Source organism: Dipteris shenzhenensis, chromosome 24, assembly GCF_047967505.1.
Source record: "Dipteris shenzhenensis isolate YYH24624 ecotype China chromosome 24, Dip_SZ_1.0, whole genome shotgun sequence".
NCBI classification, from domain to species: Eukaryota; Viridiplantae; Streptophyta; class Polypodiopsida; order Gleicheniales; family Dipteridaceae; genus Dipteris; species Dipteris shenzhenensis.
The window spans coordinates 50,233,121-50,253,564 of NC_141619.1; positions in this window are offsets into that span (position 1 = coordinate 50,233,121).

Genomic DNA, 20,444 nt, shown 5'->3' on the forward strand with positions numbered 1-20,444 from the left:
CACATCATCTTAAAAAACTCTTAAAAAAGCTCAACACAAGAGAACCCACAATTATTGGAAATAAAAATATAGCTATGAAAGCATGGAAATAGCTCTTCCTTTGACCCTCAAAACCAAAACAAAGAACACATTCTTGTAGGGTTTGAAAAGACAAGAATGTTGACATATAGTTCATCAAAAATAGAACAAGAGATGAGAAGTTAGGACCATTTTAGTAACAGACTCCAAAACAGTCCCAAATCCAAGTCTACTCTAGTCTGCACACTGTAACATTTTCTCAGCAAATCAGAACATGGAAGTAAAGACATAAATGGATAGAGCTCAAAGAGATGAAGATTTTGATATAGGTTTTGACCAAAATGGAGTAGGGAGCAAAAAGCTATGGCCATTTTACGACCAGGTACCAAAACAGTCCATGAGCGACTTGAGCAATAGGAAAAGGCAATAATTTCTCTTACTGAAGGGGTTGCTTCCACAGTACATATTGGAATGAGGTCGCCCTAAAGGGTAGAGAATCCCTTCAGAACAGATCCCAAAACAAGCCATATATGAGCACAAACGAAGCTCCCGAGCAAAGAGGGAAAAAATATGAGAAAATGGGAAAAGAAGGGAAGATATTGGTTCTGGAAGCTAGGAAAGCTTCCCAATGGGAGAGAACTACAAAGAAGAGAGGGGCTAAGGCTCAAGGGAAAGGAGAGGCATGGAATGAGCTAGATAAAAGGCAACGACAAGGCTACAAGGAGAAAATGAGATGCTTGAGAGAGAGGAGAGGGGCTTCTTTTATAGTGCAATTCTCACCTTCCTTCACCCTGTTACATTTGCTGGCAGTAGATTCTTTCACCCCTTTGTGACATAAGGGCATGGGTCACCATCAATTGTCCTTTTAGGAGGATTTTGACAAGTGTCCCATCATAAGTGCTTCTTTATTCTTTTGAGTAGAAAAGTCAATAGTCCTCTCACATGGAGCCCAAGAGGACCCTCCTCTTTTCCACATGTCAACATCCTCCACATTCCACATAAGAATTCTAGAAGGATTCCTTTTGACTCCACTCTCCTCCGCACTTATCCTTATGCCCTCCACATGCTCTCCATGTGCACTCCCTATTATTTTAGTACATTATTGAGTGCATGTAGGCTTTTGGCCCACTTTAAATATATGACTCATTTCTATTTCCCAATTACAAAGCAAATAATATATCTCCCAAACCATTCTATCCCTATACCAAGGTATTTATAATTCATACCCGTGGTATTTACAATGATGCACTCCACTCATGATCACATTTGCAATCATTTTCACTAATTATTCTAATTAATGTCAAACCCACATTAATGATTACATGAAATAAAGTAGTCGACATCAAAAGATTGACAAGCCGCAACGAGAGTAGCCACAAACAGCCGTCTCCCGCCACCAACTTCTCCATCACGCTTCTTGGTCCTTTGTCTTCATGGCTAGCTTTTGTCACCTTGCGGGCCCCCCAAATCCTCCCATAGGTTTCAAAACAAAATATCATTTTTTGTTGTCACATCTTTCCCCCCCCAACAGATCCCCATGCTTGGCATGGGGGTCTGCTGGCCATGGTATCTGTGGATAAAACACTTTTAACTGATACTCATTGGCATGTCCAGGGACCTCTTGACCATTTGCATCTTCCAAAAGATAAGTGTTATTTTTTCACCCTGAAGGGAGCTTCCCAGCGTCGAAGGAGTTTCTTGTGTAGCTGCTTCTCCACACGACCATCAAAATTCATGACCAAGCTTCCTTCTCTGGCTTCTTCTTCTTCATGGTAAGAGCATCATGCCTTGCTTTGCGATGTTGTTGTGCTACCTCCAAATGTTGAAGTGCTTGAAGCCACTTCTCATCCAAGGTCTTTAGCTGTACTAGACATTGGGCATGTGTTTCTTCTTCGTTGCACAATCGAGAAAAAGACGTGCAAAGGCTTGAGATTTCCAATTCTATTGGCAAGATGGCCTCCACTCCATAAACTAGCTGAAAAGGTGTGAAACCAAGGGAGAGATTATGAGTGGTTCTATAAGCCCACAAAACCTCTGGTATATGCACATTTCACTTTCTTTTCATGGTGTCTACTAGCTTAAACAAGGGCCCACAAAGCAAACCATTAGTTTTTTCCACAAGACCATTGCATTGGGGATAATATGGAGTTTATATGACATGATTTATTTTCAATTTGTGCACCAAAGGTTCAATCAAGTCATTCCTAAAAGACCTCCCTCCATCTGTAAGGATTTCCAAAGGGCAAACAAAATGGGCACATATAAACTCCTTGAGAAATGATGCCACCGTTGTTGCTTTGTTGTTGAAAGTACCTTTTGCTTCTGCCCATCTAGTTGCATAATCACTTGCAACTAATATATAATACTTCCCTTGTAAAGAACGAGGAAGGGGGCCAACAAAATCCAAACCCCACCTCTCAAATGGACCATATGTTGGAATGGGATTCAAGGGCCCAGGAACCAATTGCTTGTGTCCATGTGCTTGGCATACCTCACAACTTCGGCACCACTCATGGACATCTTTGTTGAGTCGGGGCCAATAATACCCTATGTTAAGGATCTTTTGAGTAGTGCTAGCTGAAGCAAAGTGACCTGAACCTTCATGACACAGCTCCATAATCCTTTTAGATTCTTCCAAGCTCACTACCCTCCTAAGAACCTTATCTTTACCTTGCTTGTATAGAACATCCCCAAGGATTATATAATGATGAGCCTTCCTTGTGAGCCTCTGCTTTTGTTGAGGGGTTAATCCATGAGGAAAATTTCCTTCATCCAAGTAATATTGAACATCTTGGAGCTTTGGCCAACCTTTATCTATTAATGCAAGAGTAACTTCAGTGAAAGAAGCCATGGCTTTAGTAGCCATCTCATCAGCTTGATGATTATCTTTTCTTTGAATATGCACAAACTTGCAAAACTCAAAAGCTTCCTTTAAATCCATCGCTGTTTTATAAAGATCTTGTAGATTAGGACTCCGTGCCTTATAAACACCTTTCATTTGCCTAATGACTAGTTGAGAGTCTCCTTTAACCTCTACCTCTTTCACTCCTTCCTTTAGGAAATCTTCTAATCCACAAATCAATGCATTGTACTCAGCCACATTATTTGATATTGCTTCAGGAAATTGCCTACCCTTGGCCCATACCTCTTTTCCTTCTGGATCAAATAGAATTAGCCCCCCAGCCCCACATTTCCTAGAAGGGCTAAAGGCTCCATCAAAATGCAGCTTGAAAGCTGTTGGTGGGGTCTCCAACTCTTCATCTAAGCCTTCCTTTGCCTTTGTTACTTCTTCTTCCTCCTTACCTATAAGCAGATCTGCCAGAGAAGTTCTAGTGGTGCTTTCTATAATAAAAGTGAAAGAGAACTCTTGAAGCTCACAAATCCACTTAGCAAACGTTCCAGCAGGATTGGGTTTGCGAACCAAAAATTGTAAAGCAGGTTGAGACATAAGGAAGAAAAAAGGGCGAGGCAGTAAGTATGACCTAAACTTCTTCACTACAAAGACCAAAGATAAACCTTCTTTCTCCATGTCATCGTACCTCTCCTCAGCCTCCGTGAGTTGCTGACTTGCATAATACACTGGTTGCATGCGTCCTTGCTCACCCTTTTGAAGTAGTATAGCTCCCATTGAATGAGTTGACACACTTGGATTCACATAGAAATCATCCTCCCACCTAGGAGGCTACATAATTGGCCTTTGGCTCATGCATTCCTTAAGCAAACAAAATGCCTCATCTTGCTCTGGTCCCCATTGGAAAGATACATTTTTCTTTGTTAATAAATTTATAGGATACATCTTTTCAGAAAACATATCAACAAAGAGCTGGTAATACTTTGTCTTACCCAAAATGCCCCTCACCTCTCTAACATTACTAGGTGGTGGAAGGGCCATGATTGCTTGTACCTTCTCAAGATCCATTTCTATACCTTCCTCTGAGATAACATGTCCTAACAGAGCCACCTTCTTCCTGGCCAAATAGCATTTTGCAAGATTAAGGCAACCTTTTGCATCATTAATACTTTTCAATGCAATCCTCAACTTTTCCAAGTGATCCACACGGCTTGAATAAATGCAAAAATAATCTAGAAACACTCTTATGAACTTTCCCAAGTAGGGTGCAAATACCTAGCTAATGAAACGTTGGAAAGTTGCTGGTGCATTAGTTAAACCAAATGGCATCACCCTATATGCATACACCCCCCATGGTGTAACAAATGAAGTCTTCCTTTGATCTTCCTCACAATCCGAATTTGGAAGTGTCCAGAGTACCCATCACATACAGAATATATTTCATGGCCTGCAACTTGATCCAATATCTCATCCTGAAATGGTAGAGGAAAATAATCCCTCCTTGTGCATGCATTCAGAGGGCAAAAGTTCACATAAACACGCCATTTCTTTCCTTTCTTGAGAGTAACCACCACTAGAGAAACCCACTTTGAATTCTCAACTGGAAAAATAAACCCAGTTTGGAGCAAGTCAGTTACCTCCTTCCTGAGAACTTATGCTTGTACCACTCCCAACCGTCTAAGCCGTTGCAGTATTGGCTTGCTTTGAGGTTTCAAGTCAATTTTGTGCTCCACTAAAGTAACTTGGTGCACTTGTGAGTAACTATTTGCAAACAGATTAGGAAACCCATCAAGCATCTCTAGGTATTCATCTCTTTCAGTACTTGTTATAGTCTCATCAAGAAGAATCTCATTTTGTTGGCGAAGACTAGTGCGATCCACCACTTCCTATAGATGGTTGAAGATGATTCTCCTTTTGAAGCTCCATTTCCTTGATTGTCCCCCCAATCAACACCAAGGCAAATACCAAACACCACTCCTTCCACCTCTCCTTCTGAGATGGACTCCTGGGAGGTGCCACTTGTCTCGTGATCAGATAACTCAGACTCTGAGCTCTTGGAAGTTGAAGTTTCCTCCTTTACCACCTTCTTGTGGTGACTCTTGATGTTGTAGCGAACCTTCCTATTCCCTTCTTGGAGAATAAGATCACCTGTCTCCCACTTCTGTACTGCCTTCACTTGATGGAGCCAAGGCCTTCCCAAGATCAATGGGTAAGCCCTAGCATCTAGTTTTGTAGGAATAACCTGAAATGTTGTAGGTACAGAAATTCCACACACATCCACTGCCAAATTCTTCACAACTCCTAGATTTCTCACTCTAGTATTATTAGCCAACTTAATGCAATAAGGAGAGTTAAGAGAAGATAACTTCAAATCAGCATCTTTCATTGTCTTTTCACTCATGACATTTATCGATGCACCCCCATCAATGTATGCATTAGAAATAGTCTTGCCATCTATGATAACATCAACAACAAGTACATCATCTCCCATATCTATGTCTACCTTTTGTGCCATAGGTATCCCATTATCCTTTTCCTTCTTTTTCTTAGACTCCCTAGTGGTGGTCAATTTACTCCATTCCTTCCTAAGTTTTGGAGAGAGTGCCAAAAGCTGCCCGAATGTGATTTGTGCAGTCTTTTCTCTAAGGTATGTCAATAGATCATAACTAAGAGTTCCTTGTCCAAGAGGAAAATCAGATTGTCCAATTTTTCTTCGGGATGACTTTTTCTTCTTATGTTTACGTTCTTTCTCTTCCTCCTCTTCCTCGTCACTCCTAGTTTTACGACTTCTTGTCATCAATGGCATCAAAGTTTCTTCCTCATCTTCCTCCTCTAAACATATTCTTTCTAAGAGTAGTATACTCTTGTCTTCTCTTTTTTTTAATTTTGGACATTCGGGACGATAGTGTCCCTTCTCTTGACATTCATAACAGGTAACATTGCCTTCATCCCTAGGCTTATTCTCAGTTCGTGGAGCCTTAGGTGGCTTGGCATTCAATAAGTGCAACTTCAAATCAGAAAATTCTGCCATCAATTGTGCAATATTATGATCCAGTGAGGGAGCAGATATCTAGGATGTTGAGGCTACCTCTACCCGATGTGCCGGAGTCATGACACTTGTAGATGGCTAAAATGCGGACTCAATATGATTGGCCGCCTCCTTCTTCAAATCAATGCGAAGAACCTCTTTGAAATTACTGGGATTTTTGCTTAGAACCTTTACACGCAAGGTAGAATCCAAACCATAAACAAATTTGCTCATCTTGAGATGTTCCATTGCCAATGAACCTTTAGAATCTCCCGTAGAAGATGAAGAAGATTCAACCACATGCAAAGAAGCTTGTTGGTACTTGATGAATAAATCCTCATACCTCATAGCGAAGGTCAAAACTGACTCTCCTTCCTTTTGGGAAATCTTCTCCAGCTGCAATAACAAGGAATTTGGTGACTCCAATGTCCCAAATCTCTCCTCCATTGCCTCGACCAAGCTTTCCCAATAATCTTTTGTATCTTTTGGCAAGGCCTCGTACCAAATTAAGACCACACCCTCCAAGAAATTTGGAAGTATCTCAGCATGTTCATAGACCAACCAATCAAGCGACATGCTCGATTGAATTCCCGAAGGTAACTCCTCGGATCTTCTCCTTCTGATCCATGAAACACTGGAATGCTGTACATCTTGCACAAAAAATGAGCACAAAGAAGAAAGTCCTTGCTTGTAAATAAGCTGAGATCATGAGGTTATGATAGGAAAATCCTAGGCAAAACCTACCCGGCGTCTCCACCAAAAGATGTGACAAAGAATTTGAGGGCTTAATTCTAGTCACTTCTTAGAGTCAAAAGAACAAGAGGGAAAGGAAAATAGATGAATCAAAGCAAGATAAAGATATAAACATCAAAGGTGAGATCATAGTTCAACATGGGAAAGAGGAAAGGTTGAGGGGAAGCATTGATTTCTGCCAAGTGTTCGACGCTAAACGTAAGAGCAAGCCTCTATTGGAAGAAAATTTTCATACTAAGAACTACATGGATGGAAGTGAAGGGGCTGAATTGGTAGGGCACATTCTGACATATGGGGTTGTTGGGCCGCATCATCTTAATAAAGCTCAAGAGAACCCACAATTATTGGAAATAAAAATACAACTATGATAGCATGGAAATAGCTCTTCCTTTGTCCCTCAAAACCCAAAACAAAGAATGCATGCTTGTAGGGTTTGAAAAGACAAGAATGTTGACATATAGTTCATGAAAAATGGAACAAGAGATGAGAAGTTAGGATCATTTTAGTAATAGACTCCAAAACTATCCCAAATCTAAGTCTACTTTGTTCTGCACATGGTAACATTTTCTCAGCAAATCAGAACATAGAAGTAAAGACATAAATGGATAGATCTCAAAGAGACGAAGATTTTGATATAGTTTTGACCAAAACAGAATAGGGAGCAAAAAGTTATGGCCGTTTGACGACCAAGTACTAAAACAGTCCATGAGCGACTTGAGCAATAGGAAACGGCAATGATTTCTCTTACTGAAGGGGTTGCTTCCACAGTACATATTGGAATGAGGTCATCCTAAAGGGTAGAGAATCCCCTCAGCACAAATCCCAAAACAAGCCATACATGAGCACAAACGGAGCTCCTGAGCGAAGAGGGAAAAAATATGAGAAAATGGAAAAAGAAGGGAAGATCTTGGTTCTGGAAGCCAGGAAAGCTTCCCAATGGGAGAGAACTACAAAGAAGAGAGGGGCTAAGGCTCGAGGGAGAGGAGAGGCATGGAAGGAGCTAGATACAAGGCAACAACTACAAGGAGAAAATGAGATGCTTGAGAGGGGAGGGGCTTCTTTTATAGTGCAATTCTCACCTTCCTTCACCCTATTACATTTGCTAGCAGTAGATTCTTTCACCCCTTTGTGACATAAGGGCATGGGTCACCATCAATTGTCCTTTTAGGAGGATTTTGACAAGTGTCCCATCACAAAATGCTTCTTTATCCTTTTGAGTAGAAAAGTCAATAGTACTCTCACATGGAGCCCAAGAGGACCCTCCTCATTTCCACATGTCAACATCCTCCACATTCCACATAAGAATTCTAGAAGGATTCCTTTTGACTCCACTCTCCTCCACACTTTTCCTCATGCCCTCCACATGCTCTCCATGTGCACTCCCTATTATTTTAGTACATTATTGAGTCCATGTAGACTTTAGGCCCACTCTAAATATATGACTCATTTCTATTTCCCAATTACAAAGCAAATAATATATCTCTTAAACCATTATATCCCTATACCAAGGTATTTATAATTCACGGATTGGTATTTACAATGATGCACTCCACTCATGATCACATTTGCAATCATTTTCACTAATTATTCTAATTAGTGTCAAACCCACATTAATGATTAAATGAAATAAAGTAGTCGACATCAAAAGATTGACAAGCCACAACGAGAGTAGCCACAAAGAGCCGTCTCCCACCACCAACTTCTCCATCACGCTTCTTGGTTCTTTGTCTCCGTGGCTAGCTTTTGTCACCTTGTGGGCCCCACAAATCCTCCCACAAGTTTCAGAAGAAAATATCATTTTTTGTTGTCACAGCATGAGAGAAGATGGCAAGAGAAAATCCATTATAGCATTGCACTTTACTTAGTTCATTTCCTATATCATGTTTATCCTAACGATTTTTCTCTTTTATTCAACACATTGCAATGGAAAGCTCATATTTGTCATCAAAATGGATGAAGCTCAATTGGTGAAAGAGCACAAGTTAGAGAGAGTCAGCATTTGCATTATGAATAAAGCCTTAGCCTTTATTCAAGGGGATGAAGAAGTAGGGCAAGATTTCTCAGTGCAATCCGAGAAAGATATATGGTGGCTTGCAACATTTGAGACTCCAAAAGAGTGCCATGAGACATTGAAGTGGTTTCTAGATAGAACAGGAAACCCATCGACGATCCGAAGACAAGAGGAAGGGCAAACATTGACAATCGATGGCCATGGAACCTTTCAAGTTGAATGGCGTCTTGCTAGTGATTTGAAAACCCTCAAGTGCTTGCATGGTTGTGATACAGGGGCAAATGCAATGAACACATGCCTTTATTGCATGTGTTCGCAACGTAAGCAAAAGGCTGGCTTACAATGGGAGAATGGCATTCTATCTTGCAGCCAAACGTAAGCTCCCAATTGTGACAAGAAGGATCCAAAGTGGGATCCCATCTTACCCATCCCACCTGAGAGAGTACACATATGTACTTTACACGCAGAGCTGTGCATACTTGATAAGTTGTTGTATTTGCATCTTGTTTATGCTTAGAATTCAATTCTGCAAGAAGTATCCGCACGGTGCATTGTAGAAGCTAAGAAGTTGCTGTCAGAGATGGGATTCCATGGAGGACATGTCAAACTTAAGGAGGGTAAGAAAATGTCTGGGGTAACATAGAATCTTCTTACAAAAGTGTCCATGGGTGGAGGGAATGCAAGGAGATTCCTATCGAACCACAATTTTGACAAAGATAAACATACATTGTCTTAAAGTAGTTTGGGTTGGGAATACTGGAAAGCATCGTGTGAATGCACGACCAATAAGGCTTCTCATCCTCAAGTAGCAACTTCGAGAGCTAAAGTATGGACAGAGGTAGATGCATTGATAAAATTGCTTCGCCAGGTTCAAATCGATGAGATGTATTATGAAAGGTTCAGGATGGCTGTGAAAGAGTTTATGCAATTAATGGTGAAAGCATGGGGGGAATCGCACATTACATATTACATGGTAATCTTGGCACCATCATAATATTTAGCACTTGCTTTATAAACAGTTTTTGTTGTTGAAATGATTCTCATTTGTTTGCAGCATATTCTCCATGCACATGGACCATGGTTTGTACAAAATTGGGGTCCTTTGTCCATTTGGAATACACAAGGCATGGAGAAGTCGCACTATAGAACCAAGGCAGCCTACTTCAAGAACTCAAGGCATGGTGGTGGTGTCACTCGTAGCAATGCATTGCATGAGATGTTCGACTAGTTTTTTAGAGGTTTACTAGGAAGGACTTTGAAGTCTGAAAAGGCAAAGGCATCAGAACTTGCAAAAGCAGTTCAAATTGTATCAAAGAATAGAACGCATAGTGCTTGGAAAGCATCAATAGGGAGTCGAGGAGTCGCACGTCGGTTGCAAGCTAGAGTGAGAGAAGGGAGCAGATGGGTCCAACCACCAACAGAAGCTATGGTGTAATTGTATACAAATCTGAAATAAATATATCGCTTATTTTGACCACAATTTGTGTACTCTCTTTAATATCTTGCTTATTTTGACGACAATTTTTATACTCACATGACGTTGGGGAAAGTGGGGACATGGTGAAGGAGGGGGGAGAGAAGACGGGGGCATGGGGTAGGGCAAGGGGAGGGGTGGAGTGGTAGCAAGGGTGGGGTGAGGGGGGGATGGGAGGTATGGGGGAGGGCGACGGGTGTGGGCGGGGTAAGTAGGGGGAGGGCAATGGGGAGGGAGGGTGATGAGGGTGGGGGGGGTGGAGGGGTTAGGGCAGGGGCCAGGGGGCACGATGAAACCCTAAATGTAATTAAAAGGGATGTCAAAACATGATGGGCCCATATAAAACGTTAAAAAAAACCCTAACTCTCATTATTCAATGGCAAGAGTAAAGAACACTGCTAGATCCACTGGACGCTGCCTCCACCCTTCCTCCTCTAGCTCCACCACCTCCATGGCATCTGCACACACGAACCTATCTGGGTCCCCGATGGCGCCTCCCCTGACTCTCATGAGCCCTCCCCCAACTCTCGTGAGGTCTCCCAGGACTCTCGTGAGCCCTCCCCCAACTCTCGTGAGCCTCCTCCCAAGTCTCTGAGCCAACTCCCCAATCTCGTGAGCCTTCTCCTCCTCCCAAGTCCCGTGAGCCCACTCCCCAGTCTCGTGAGCCCACTCCCCAGTCCCAAGAGGATCAACCTTCCCCCCAGCCTTCCCCTCAGCCTCAACCTCAGCCTTCCCCTCAACCTTCCCCTCAGCCTTCCCCTCAGCCTTCCCCTCAGCCTTCTCCTCGACCTTCCCCTCCCCATGAGAGCCCTCCCCCGATCGAACAAAATGTGTTCGATAACCTCCCGGACATAGAGAGGCTTCTTGAGGGCCAATAGACTCCTAGGAAGACCACCATCTTCCGTCTCCCGGTGATATAGCCCATCATAGAGATGATCCCTGTGCCCGTGAAGAGGGTAAAGTAGACGCCGAGGGAGCCCCATCCCAAAGAAGGACAAAGCTCAAGACATCCGAGAGAGAAGGATTCTCAATGCAGACAAGAGTAGCAGAAGAAATTCAAGGCAGACAGGAGGCCATGGGATCGTGTTCGGGTACGTATAAAGCCTCCACCAAGAGTCAGGAAGCTATAAAGAGCAAAGCTAGGAGCACAGGCCCTAAGGGAGATCAGGCAAATGCAAAGACCACTGACAACCTAATCCCGCATGCTCTCTTCCAACGTGTGGTACGGGAGAGCACAGGGATACAAGGACGACGTACGATTTAGCACAGGAGCTATGGGGGTGCTCCAGGAGGCTGCAAAGCAAGTGACCACCACTCTATTCCAGGACACCAACTTGTGTGCCATCCATGCAAAGCACATCACGGTCATGGACAAGGACATGGCTCTGGCAAAGCGGCTATGAAGTGACTCAAGTTTGAAGCCCTAAATTCTCTTGCAGCCCAGTCTTAGGACTTAGACCACCCCCTCCCCTTGAAGGCACTATCTTGTATCTAAGGCCCAAGGGCCGATCTTTTTAATAAAATATATCAACATTCTCTACACTATTGCATTGTTGTGTATTTTTCATTTCTATGACTACAGTAACTGATCATTTTAATATAGGTTTTGAATTCTGTCAAATCCTGAAGGAATTGCCAGAATGCCCAAATTCGCACCGTAGCGGGTTTTGGGCTTTCTGGGGTCCTAACGATGCACCAGACACTTTTTCCTTCTGTGCGACGGTGAAAATTTTTTGAGGATTTGACACAAATGAACTTTCGATACTCAGAATTGGTGAAAATGATACTAAATTGGCTAGAAATGTATTAAATTAACACAATTAAAATAATGGAGAAAATATATCATCGACTTAAACAAAATACAATGGAATTCACGACGAGCAATGATAACTTAAAATAAATAATAAAGACATGTAGTCATGTATCCATTGAAATATCCATTTAAATATATGTTTATATATACAAAAGGCCTCACAGGCTATCTTTCTTCTTGGCTAGTTCGAGTACATTGAGAATAGGGGTCTTTGAATCCCCTAGTTGATTCCTAGATATAAATCTAGCTGCAATAGCACTAACATCCTCCTCTCCTACTGCTAAAGACAGAGCCGTTGCTATGAATGTTCGATCCAAAGGCATTGATAGCAGCCAGGCGGTGTACCAAAATGACTTTGTCGGCATTCCAAGTAATGTTGGAGTATCCGATAGCACGAGACAATGCCTTGCACTTCAGCAGCTCCGAAGGACCTCGAGGAGAAAATTTGCTGTGAAAGACTACGATATGCTTTGCGACTTTGCCAAGGTGATGGGCCAAAGAATGATCTTGCCCAAATGCGCTGCGAACATTACCCCGTCGATATGAAAATTCATCAAGCTCAAACGCATCCTGCAACAATTCAACAAACATTAGAAGACTAACAAAACAAATTATACTGAAAAAACATCAAAATAAAAAATATTGTTTGAACTTACCACTACAGCATCGTCGGCTTCTATCCCTTCCTCATTTGCAATGTTGATGGAACCAGGTGCTATGTGGTGTTCCATTTGGGAGGTGGACGCTTTCTCCTGACCTGTGTTGGAGGTGGAAGCTTTTGCATGAGAGGGTTGTGCATCGTATACGGACATGTGTGCATCCCTAATTGAAACCAACATCGTCAAGAGAAAGTCTTTCATTGTCTAGTCTTCGGTACCTAAAACCCTGGAATCTTCGACACTTGTGTCAACATCGAATCCCGATAGGACTCCGAGTGCCTCATCCTCTCATAGTCCAAAAAGAATCTCTATGTCATGGAGGAATATGTACTCTTCTCCATCGATGATGAGAGGGGACAAGGATCATAATTCTGAGTCTGGGTCAGCGGCGGTCTCCGATGCAGATACTCTACTGGGGGATCTTGAAGTAGGCTGAATGCTTGAGCTGCTTCCATCTCCTCTATTGGACTGTCAAGACTCACTTCCATGTAGATGTCCGAGTCTAGCCTAGGGACAACCAGATCAGCAGTTCTACTAGAGGGGGTGCTAAACGATGAGGCTTCTTCCTCTAAATTTCCTTCTTCGAGAAGGAAGATGAATGTCATCTCCCATGAAAGGAATTTGATGCCTGTATTTCCTGTGATTCCCACATCCAAGATGTCTTGAACTTCGACTGTCCTAAACCCTTCGTCTGTAAGGTTGTCACAAAAGCGGTCTAAGTGCTTTACAAACTTGGGTTCCTCTACGAACAGATACTTTATGTAATCTATGGAAACCCATCTCTTTGAAGAGTGGTCAAGTGTATAGGCAAAATTTGAGAAATTATCTTGCATGTAAAGGATGTGATCTGAGAAGTCATCCTTGGCTCGCATATATGTGCCTAGGACATCTAAAGTCCTATTAAACACTAAAAATAGCTCTTCCTCACGATCTGCAAATGTAGTTTGTGAGATGAAGTCATGGAACGCAGTTCTAGCTGAATCCATGACAAATAGCAATTGATGGAGGGAGTAACTTCTGAGGACGGGAGTTTCTATGGCTCTCTAAATGTGAAAGTGAGAATGTGATGTAAAAAGGGCACTTATCCCTTAATATATATCAAAATTCTAAAAATTAAAATTAATCATAAAATCCCCAAATTTTTTGAAAAACATTTACCATGAACTGAAAGGAGAAAACATTAAAAGAAATAACATTTTAATTTAATTGTCCATCATCTTTTGAAGCAATAACTAGGATTGGACAAACAAAAAATTAAATGCTGCACTAGTTAAACACATTGTTAGCAATCTTCAAAGTTGCAGGAGGAATGAAATTGGCACTACGCATGCACTTCTCCACACGGCAGCTGATCTTACCACCATTTAAGGTAAATTAGAAGGACTTTGCCGTGCCGTCCTCCATGACCAATAGGTGTTCTCGCACATCCCTTAGAGTCCATTGCGATGTGACATTCAGATTCTTGACATCTCCCTCTTCAACATCAATAGACAAACTTACTCCCATATTGTCTTCATCATTAGAGTCTGGGGGAAGCCATCCATTTGTTTTCTTCCAGCGCCTGTACTGAAAAGCTAAATACAACATTTGGCATGACAAATGGTATCTAATAACCACATTGTCTTTACATGCATGACATTAAAACACATTACCCTTTTGGTCACCTGACTTGGTTCCCCAATTCATTCTAAGTAAATCTTCAAGAGCATTTTTATCTACACGCTTGCAGGACCACATAGTTTTTGTTGTATGCATATATATATTGTGAAATAAACAAGCAAAAATATGTAGAGGCATAAACCAAGATAACCTTGCCCATTTGGATCCAAATGTAAACTTCATGGCCATGCCCACATTCTTTGCAATCTTGTTCTTGTACGATTGCAATGTCCTCGAGTCCACATTGCTGCAATCCATGTCTTGAAGTTATGGTGGTGCAATGGTTTGCAGATGGCCATAGCTTGATGATGTCATTGGAGTGATGTATGTTGCATTATACCAATACACATTTTTCATTCGCAAGGAGGCCAATTTCTCCCCGACATGCATTTGCTTATCTAAATCCTCATGAATCGCAGTGAACTTTCCTATGAATGATTCAACTGGTTCCCACTCCTCGAAGTCCGAAGGGAAAACATCTGCCACCATAAATAAGAGCTCTTAGAAACCAAACACAAAATTTCCAAATGGACTCATTACACTTACAGGTGAAAAAGGTACATAGATAGAAAGGCTCACAGTGTGATGGTATCCTAGATTGATTGAATGATGAAGGAAGCCGCATATCTTTTCCCATGTAAATGTGGACCTTTGGTCGATCCTTTCATCACTATCCAATCATTTACGCTGTGGGTGCAAGGGATCCACTCATCCAATGCATTTTTGGTGTTGTGGAAGACACAAGAGGTCACCACATTGCCTGGTCTTGTAGCCTTGCTCCTCACCATGCTTGTAGAGGGCAATGTAGCTCCAATAGAGGCACAAAAGAGGAAGAAGGAGAGGGACAAGCACCAGTAACAAAGGCACAGGAGAGGGACAACAGAGTAGCCCCAACAGAGGCACAAAATAGGGAGAAGGAGAGGGACAGAGCAACAGCAACAGAGGCACAGGAAAGGGAGAAAGAGAGGGACAGAGCAGCTCCAACAGCGGCACATGAGAGGTAGAGGGGAGAGAGAGAGAGAGAGAGAGAGAGAGAGAGAGAGAGAGAGAGAGAGAGAAGCTGGAGCAAGCATGCCAAAGCAGGAGGGAGCAAAGAAAGAGGAGGAAGAGGGAAAATGCATGGGATTTGGTTCAAATGGAGTGATTTGGCAGGCTGGACCAGAACAGTGGGGGGCAGAGGTCCTAGAAAGAGGGAGGGGAGAAGAAAAATTTGCCAGAAGGGCCCTACCATGCCATTGAAGGTAGTTTTGGGCTCATGTGGGGGAGGTGCACCTGGTAGGAGGGTCAAACATGGGTTAAGAGGGGGGGGGGGATGGTTTGGTGGTCCCTAGTGTAAGGGGAGCAACCAATAGGGGCTCTCTGCAGGCCTGCCTACCCTTCACCTCAACATACAATGATTGCCTCACACCTTCTAGCACTCTCATTAGTACACCTCAAATCACTCTCTAATCCCTTGAAATTAGGAAACACTAATTGGAGGCCCTTTTGAAACCCCCATTCTCCACTAATGTTAGTAAGCCAATGAAAGTTGAGTTTTGGTGGTTTATAAGTGCACATGAGATAAGGAAGGTTGTTGGAGTTGCGAGGAATCTTAATGGAGTCGTTTGAGATGGATATTAGTGTATCAGAAGGCAAAGCAGTTTGGGGCAAAGACTCGAGAGAGTTTATTCTAACAAGGGCGAGTTTTTGTACTAAATACATGCAAAGAAAAATGGAAGTTTGGGAACACATGGTTAGAAAGCCAATTTATTTCATCAAGAAGAGCCTTGTTTTCTAAAATGGATTGTTGGGTTTTAAGGTTGGGGAAATGAAAGAAGAATATTTTCCAAAAAAGGTGGGAAAGACTTGTTTCGTAAGTGTTGTGATCCAAATTGAGATAGAGACAAACCTCTTGGAAGACAAGCGTGAGTGCTTGAAGTACTGCATGAGGATTTAAGGGGGTAATGGGAATGCGATTGAGGCAAAAAAAGATGTGAGAATGGAGAAAGGGATGATGAAAGAAGTTGGGGTCCAAGGTGCAGACATGTAACTGATCATCAAAAGGTTTAAGAAAAGGTTTAAATCGCTTAAGTGAATTACATTGACAAGTGGAGCTAAAGGATTTTGCTATGGGCTGAAACAGGCCCCTCATGCATGGTATGCCAAGATTCATGCCTTTTTGACGAGCAAGGGGCTGCACAATAGTCCTACTGAGAGCACCCTCTACATCAAGATGGATGGGGGGGGAATTTTAGTCATCCTTCTTTATGTTGATGACTTACTGCTCACAGGGTCCAATGAAGATAAAATTGCAGATGGAAGGTAAGTTTAGGTTTGTAAAGTAAAGATCTAAGGGGTGGAGTATGTCAAAATCAAAGAGTTGAAAGTATGGAGAATGTCAGAATCAATGTTTAAGTGTAAAAGAAGTGTATCTTTGAAAAGAGATTTAGGGGAATTTTAGTTAGAATCTTGTTTGAATAAAGAACATGAAAGTACTTTGCAAATTTCTTCTCTGGAATCGACTAAAAAAGAAATAAACCATTGTTGAGTAATTTGGTGGAACGTACCTCGAGACCATTAGAGGGAGCGATCTGCAAAAGCCAACAAGTCGGAGACGCGATCAATGTTTATCCTAGTCAATGGAATAGTGTGAGGTAACATCATTATCTTATGTTTTTCTTTTGGGAGCAGAGGTGGCAGAAGATTCCGGTCGGGAATCTTCAACATGAGAGGTGAGAGAAGGGTTACTAAGTGGGGGTAGAATTTAGGGGTATATTTTGGGGGGAAATTATGTCTTCTCTTGGGTGAAGGAGGGTTGAGCTTAGCTGTAGAGAATGCTAAGGGCAAGGGAGGGACCTGGAAAGAAGAGGGGAGGGAGAAGTTGACGGAGGGGGAAAGGGACTTTACAGTTTCAAGGAGTAGGATCTTGAAGTGATAAAATGTGACAAGGGAGAAGATTGCCTCTTTAGGTAATTGCAACATCCAGTTTAAGAAGGCAAAGAGTTTGGCTTGAAAGGAGCTAATAGGGAAAAAGATATCCAGACGGTTGAGTATATACCAGACAACATGATAAAACAAGAGGATAGAGGATTTACAGGACATGTTCATCTTCTTTATGAGACAGATACACTTTATGTAAGGCCCGAAGACGTTCCAACAATTCTTCAGATAATAGTTATCATCTTTGTTTGAAGAGCTAGTATCATTACGAGTGGCACCCTTTGAGCAAAAGAACACCTCCTTGGTGAGGCCACATTTAGAATGGTCAATAGAGCTTAGGAGGAAGTGGGAGTTGAAGAAGTAATTTGAGTTAAGATGCTAACGCCCCTCGTAGGCATCTTGTTTGTATTGATCCACCTCTTTTGATGAGAGGTTACAAATGAAGGCAAGCGAATAAATGGAAAAGGGTGTAAGAGAGATCAGGTTATCAAGACACCAAATCTTATGATCAACAACTAGAACCTTCATTTCTATGTGTCTAAGAGGAAGAAGGGGCACACAGGAAGGAAACTTTTTTAGCTCTCTACTGTCAAGGGGCTTTGGTGGTTGTGAGAGGGACTGAGAGAGGGTTTTGAAAGAAGCCTCATCTTTAGGGAATAAAAGGTCAAGGTTAATAAAGTTGTGAAAACTAGTATTTGAAGGGGCTAAACTAGTCGGGATGGGGAGGGGAAAGGCACAGTTGAGAACAAGGATGTTGTTGGCGAGGCCGGGGATGATGGTATGCTGTGCAAGACAAGCCAACATATAGGATAATTGAAGAGCAGAGTCTGCATACCTACCACCATCCAACAAGAAAACATGGTAAGAACCAACTTAGCTTAGGTTGGGAAGACAAGTGTCATAAACACCCCTCCCTTGTTATCGGGGTCACAATAAATTAGAAGCTTTTACCAAGAACTTAAACCACTCAATGTAGTATTAAAAGTGCAACAAGACGTGTTTATAAATTGTGGAATGAAGTGAACCAATATTGAGCTTCATACAAAGGGGAGGGGAAGGTGTAAAAAACTAAAATAAATGGAGGGTGGGAGGAGGTTAGAAAAAATGCATCTTTACTTAAATTAGGAGGAGGAAAATTAAGTGGGAGAAATTAGGGAAAATGAAAAGCGGAAGTGAAGTATTAGGATTAATAAGAGGAAGAAAAATTGGTGGAAAAGATGGGGACATGGGGGGTTTGGCCTAGAATCAAATAAGATAAGAGAGTCGATTGTAAGACAACGATGGTACTCAAATGACAACTATGAGGATTATGGTATACTCAAATGCTCGTTTACCTTTTGCCAATTGATATCGTATCCTTCTTGCTTCTTCTCCTTGGTTTAAACCAAGGGTTGGCTGCAATCCTGAATGCCTTCTTGTACTCATCGTCGTCGCCTAGAGGCAAACCAATCACATATTCTTGTGGATCAAAATTCAAGGAGTTAGATATGAATGAAAAAACATATGTACGACTGAACATATTAGATACTCAGTAGAATATAAATATATACTTACCACCCATGCCTTGTTGCCTAGTCTTCCATCACTCTCAAGGTGCGAAGGACCTATGGTCTCCAAGCCTCTCCTCGCCACCCTTCGCTAAGTTGTGAATGCATCTGGATTCTCCTTGAACTCCTCCTTTGCATGAAGATGTGTGGTTCAAAGAAGACTTTTTCTAAGAGTTTCCAAAAAGTTTGGCAGACTACTTTAGCAATGAATCTACTACCAAGTTAAGGAGGAGGGAATGTCACATGCACCCTTGCACTTGGGTGCAATGTAACACACTAGCTACATCGACAAGTGCGTAATAGTTCCCTAATAGGAGATTTTGTTGTATGTTGTGACCCCTTTGTGAGCCCTTGTCCAGGGACAATCAGGCACAAGCTACGTAAGTCAGTCTCTCAGGCTTAGGTCAAAGTTAGACAGAGCAGTCCTTGTTCACTGGTACTCACTCGGGATTAGAGTTTTTCTGTCTTAGGATTAGAGATACGTTTAGGTCTAGCATAGGAAGGATCCCTTTTGGGCCAGAAGAAAGTAGAAGACAGCTGGACCAGACAAAATAACATTTAGAGAAAAAAGACGCTGGAAGAAAGAGAAACCACAGATTTTGAGAAACTGCTCTTAGTGATGCATGAGGAACTCAAGAATGAGGAGGCCCAATGACGCGCAGAGCTTGCCTGGGCAAAGAGGCAACAAAAGCTAGACCATAGGCGATGCTTCTCCAACTCAAACAGATGTTAGCTACTATGCAGGCAAGTTTGAGCGCGATAGCAGTCACCGCCACAGCTTCATCATCAACAAAGCTTTTTTTGAGTCTATCATATTAATGGTGCTACTACAGATGCACATTGCAAAGTACATGGATTATTTCCCTTGTACTTTGGTTAAGGGTGCACAAAGGTGGTTTAATCAATTTCCCAATGGATACTTCTTTGATTGGGATGCTATGATGACTAAAGCTTTCTTATGAAGGTTTCGACAAGAGATCAATGAGGAAGATGTTCGAACTAGATTAAGCGAGTTTAAACAAAAAAAGAAAGAATCTGTTCAAGAGTTTGTGTTACGAATGCGAGCTCTCATCAATCAGTTGTCAACTGTACCTGATGATTAAGTCTATGCAAGCATGGCTGATGATTGGATATACTCAAATTGACTTAAGGAAGTCAAAAATTGTAAATCCAACTCGAACTTATGAAGAATTTCTTGATTGAGAAGTTGCCCTGGAGAAGAGTGAGGTTCTCAAGGGTAAACCAAGGAAAAAGGATACTGATAAAAAGGATGCTGACAGTGATAATGATGATGCAGTCATGAAAGGTGTAAAGAAAGAACTGGGCATTCGAGTGAGGCCGGGTTCTTAACAAGAAATGGTATGGTAAATGTTCCAGAAATGGTCACATAGAAGAACAGTGTAAAACAAAATACAACAATACTTGTATCAAATATGGGCATGATGACTCTGAATGTTGGTTCAATGGTAGGAATTGCATAGTAGCTGCACATCAAGTGACCACAGATGAAAAAAATACTGGTGGAAAGCCACCTTGACCTGATAACGGAGGGAAAGGGAAAGATGGAAAAGAAAAGATTGATCCTTCAAAGGTCAAATGCTGTCGCTGTGGAGAAAACCATTACATGAATGATTGCCCCATATGGGCTGAGCATGTTAAATTTTTGAGGAATAGCATGGAAAGATGAAAAGTAGATCTTGCACGTAGGGCAG